We start from the raw sequence: 4,844 nt of genomic DNA on the forward strand, positions 1-4,844 counted from the left end.
TTATAATTCAAAAGTAATAAAAACAGTAAAATATCAGGTTGGGAGGGCCTGAGATATCTATTGGGTTGGCCAAAAGTTCATTTGGATTTTTCTGTAACATCTTATGGAAAAATTTGAGTGAACTTCTTGGCCAACCCAATAAAAGGGAAAAGATCCAGGGTAGTATTTAAAAATACCAATATGGTCATGTCATTCCTCAACTTATCACTATTTCATGATTTCTCATTACTCTTGGTGAAAACAAAAACAAAAACAAAAAATTCCCTAACAGCCTTGGAGAAGGCAATGGCCCCCCACTCCAGTACTGTTGCCTGGAAAATCCCATGGATGGAGGAGGCTGGTAGGCTGCAGTCAATGGCGTCGCTAAGAGTCGGACACGACTGAACGACTTCACTTTCACTTTTCACTTTCACACATTGGAGAAGGAAATGGCAACCCACTCCAGTGTTCTTGCCTGGAGAATCCCAGGGACGGAGGAGCCTGGTGGGCTGCCGTCTATGGGGTCGCACAGAGTCGGACATGACTGAAGCGACTTAGCAGCAGCAGCAGCAATACAGCCTAGTGTCTGGTCTAATCATTTTCTACTTCTCCAGTCCTCGTCAACCAAATGCCTGCTGCCACAGAGCCTTTGTATATGTTCTTCCCTTTGCCTGAAAGTCTCATTTCAGTTGTTCCCTTATGCTACTCTTTTGTTTAATCACTCAAAGTCGTATCTCTAAATACATATACAGAGGACCCCAATCTCTCTTTTATATTCCTACCAGAGTGGTCATTTTTCTATATATTTATGTTCTGATTTCATATAGGAGTAGCCAAGAATTGCAGCAATTTCTATAATCAATTTATCACAGATTTACAAGGTTTACCAGTCATCTCTTGTGATTGCACATTTTTGGAAAAGATGAGCCCACAAGGTAAAAGATTAATAATTATGAATATGACTCATGTTTGTATAGAGCTTTATATCTTACTAAGCCTATTCTAGCATATTGAAAAGCAGAGACATTACTTTGCTAACAAAGGTCCATCTAGTCAGTTCAGTTCAGTTCAGTCGCTCAGTCGTGTCTGACTCTTTAAGACCCCATGAATCGCAGCACACCAGGCCTCCCTGTCCATCACCAACTCGCTGGGTTCACTCAGACTCACGTCCATCAAGTCAATGATGCCATCCAGCCATCTCATCCTCTGTTGTCCCCTTCTCCTCTTGCCCCCAATCCCTCCCAGCATCAGAGTCTTTTCCAATGAGTCAACTCTTCACATGAGGTGGCCAAAGTATTGGAGTTTCAGCTTTAGCATCATTCCTTCCAATGAACACCCAGGACTGATCTCCTTTAGGATGGACTGGTTGGATCTCCTTGCAGTCCAAGGGACTCTCAGGAGTTTTCTCCAACACCACAGTTCAAAAGCATCAATTCTTTGGTGCTCAGCTTTCTTTATAGTCTAACTCTCACATCCATACATGACCACTGGAAAAACCATAGCCTTGACTAGAAGAACCTTTGTTGGCAAAGTAATGCCTCTGCTTTTTAATATGCTGTCTAGGTTGGTCATAACTTTCCTTCCAAGGAGTAAGTGTCTTTTAATTTCATGGCTAAATCACCATCTGCAATGATTTTGGAGCCCAGAAAAATAAAGTCAGTCACTGTTTCCACTGTTTGCCCACCTCTTTGCCATGAAGTGATGGAACCAGATGGCATGATCTTTGTTTTCTGAATGTTGAGCTTTAGGCCAACTTTTTCACTCTCCTCTTTCATTTTCATCAAGAGGCTCTTTAGTTCTTCTTCACTTTCTGCCATAAGGGTGGTGTCATCTGCATATCTGAGGTTATTGATATTTCTCCCAGCAATCTTGATTCCAGCTTGTGCTTCTTCCAGCCCAGTGTTTCTCATGATATACTCTGCATATAAGTTAAATAAGCAGGGTGACAATATACAGCTTTGACGTACTCCTTTTCCTATTTGGAACCAGTCTGTTGTTCCATGTCCAGTTCTAACTGTTGCTTCCTGACCTGCATACAGGTTTCTCAAGAGGCAGTTCAGGTGGTCTGGTATTCCCATCTCTTTCAGAATTTTCCACAGTTGATTGTGATCCACACATTCAAAGGCTTTGGCATAGTCAATAAAGCAGAAATAGATGTTTTTCTGGAACTCTCTTGCTTTTTCAATGTTCCAGAAGATGTTGGCAATTTGATCTCTGGTTCCTCTGCCTTTTCTAAAACCAGCTTGAACATCTGAAAGTTCATAGTTCACGTATTGCTGAAGCCTGGCTTGGAGAATTTTAAGCATTACTTTACTAGCGTGTGAGATGAGTGCAATTCTGCAGTAGTTTGACCATTCTTTGGCATTGCCTTTCTTTGGGATTGGAATGAAAACTGACCTTGTCCAGTCCTGTGGCCACCACTGAGTTTTCCAAATTTGTTGGCATATGTAATCCTTAGTTCTTATTTTATAAAATATCCCTTGTCAATTGCTTTAAATAATTAGACTTAAAAAATAATGAGATCATAATCTTGATCAATTTCAAATAAGAAAGAGCCTGTAGCAGTCATAGAATTGAATCTCTTTTTTGAATATTTGATACACCTACAAACAGAAAATCAAATGATCTGACACAAGTTAGGAAATGGTTAGTGAGCTCAGCATTCATGTTTCTTATACCCTTGCTGCTCTACCCGTGCTTTACTTCTTTCTAATTAAGCATGGCTTCTCGCGGAAAGACCATGAATTTCAGAATCACAGGTTGAATTCCTTTTTTCCATGTTCTATCCAAATAATAATCGTTAACAAACTAGGTACTCTTTTGTAGCCTGTGTTTTCTTATTTTTGAAATGAGGTTAAAAACAGATACCATACAGGTTTTTTGTGAAGCCTAAATATAGAAAAGTGTGTGAAGTGCCTAGCACAGTGCCTGGGTAATATCAGTTTATTGGTCAATATTTTGTTTCATTCCTCTCTTCTATTTTCTTAAATAGTCCTATTTCATCTAAGTAGGAACCTTTACCACTTATATCAACAAGATAGCTAATGGTAGAAATTGTACATTGTATATAGACGATATTGAACATGATGGAGAAAATATCCTTCTATGAGATGGCTTTCAACACTTTGCCAATCACTTCTGTCTGTGACTATACACTTGGGTTTTCTCCAGAACTAATGAGTACAAGTGTTAGTGGCTACCATGTATGGAATACTTTTCATGTGTCTGACATTCTGCTGAGTCCTTTTCATGCAGTCATCTATGTATTTATCATCCCAACCCTAGGAAGTTTCAACTGTCAGGATGGTTTTGCAAGAAACAGAATTTTATTGTCAAAACTGAATGTTTTCAAACCCTTGTGTAACTTGGCTTAGATCTCAATTATTAGGACCTTTGTGCCACATAAGAGTTGAACAAAGGGCAAAGTGTATACAGTGGGCCTTGACTGAAAAGACTGACATACAATTTTGAAATGAATTCAACTTTACCTTTTGTGTGGCTTCACATACATCCAGACTTCTTGGGATAGTGTAGAACAGGCTGAATATACTCACTCTAAAGACACCTCTCCTATATGGCCCATTCTCTATTATATACTGGCCTGTGTTTGGTGTAGAAAATTGGACTGTGTCTGTTCTTGGAATATGTTATATTTTTTCTTGCCTCTGGCTTTGCCAGAAAGGTTTCCTTCTCTCTCTAGCTGCCTTTCTGCATCTTCTCCATTTGCCTAAATCTGATAGATTCTTCAGACTAACTCAATTGTCTTCCTTCACGAAGGCCTGCCTGGGTTAAACTGCATTAATTACATTCTCAAGGTTCTAATTTGCTGAAGATATTTTAAAATATTTATTGTACAATTAACATGTATAAATTTGAAAAGTAAACTAGAATAAGCAAAAAGAATAAAAACAATCCCCTGAAGTTTTATCAGTCAGAAGAAAGCTTTGGTCTTAATTTCCATATAAGAATATATGTAACAGTAAAGAAATATAAGTACACACATACACACTAGAGATGGAAATGGAAACCCACTCCAATATTCTTACCTGGGAAATCCATGGACAGAGGAGCCTCTCAGGCAGTAGTCCATAGGGTTGCAAAAGGGTTGGACACAATGTAGTTAATAAACAACAAATACACACATACATATGTGTACGTATGTGAGTGTTTAAAAATTATTTATCTATTATAGTATACCTTGCTCTTTTGCTGAATATTGTACTATAAAACAAAATATTTAAAAATGACTATCTTTCCATCTGTATTGTACTTTATGCTGCAAGTAATGAATAAGTAGCAAGACATGACTAGTTTCCTACTTACTGGTTTATTATGATCTTGAGCAAATTACTTATTCTGCTATTTTGTTTTGTTTTGTAATTATTTGACTTCACAAAAATCAGAAGGCACTAACGGACAGCCAGTCTATCCCCATGGTGCCCTGCGTGAAAATAAGTCAGCTTAGATATAATGGACTAAAATCCCACTACTTAAGACTCCAAGCAGTGAGAAAGAGAGCCATGAAGCTGACTATTTTTTTACAAAAAATGTTTAACCTAAAGGGATGTTTTGAGGATTAGTTGAAATAGGCAAATAAGATATGTAACATAGTACCTGGCACATAATAAGCATTAAAAAATATTAATCACTAATATTATTCCCATTACCAATATGTATTCATTCAACATATGTTAACTATGTGTCCAGAAGTATGCTAGATCCAACTTATAAAATCTTAAAATCTATTTAAGGTATTGTCACTATATAACAGTATTTCCACAATTGGCAGTGGGATATGATGGATAAGCATGTGGAAAATTAGAACAGCCAAGACTTTAGTCTTAACAATGAGACAGTGATTCCAA

At 37.8% G+C, this 4,844-nt stretch overlaps 1 non-coding gene across 1 annotated transcript; it reads right to left on the reverse strand.

The window, feature by feature from the left end:
* Nucleotides 1–4,357: 4,357 nt before the first annotated feature.
* Nucleotides 4,358–4,503, reverse strand: LOC133252226 (small nucleolar RNA SNORA79). Its single transcript, XR_009737850.1, has one exon. It is a non-coding gene; the product is annotated as a small nucleolar RNA SNORA79 (small nucleolar RNA).
* Nucleotides 4,504–4,844: the final 341 nt, after the last annotated feature.

This window comes from Bos javanicus, chromosome 7, assembly GCF_032452875.1.
Source record: "Bos javanicus breed banteng chromosome 7, ARS-OSU_banteng_1.0, whole genome shotgun sequence".
Lineage (NCBI taxonomy): Eukaryota > Metazoa > Chordata > Mammalia > Artiodactyla > Bovidae > Bos > Bos javanicus.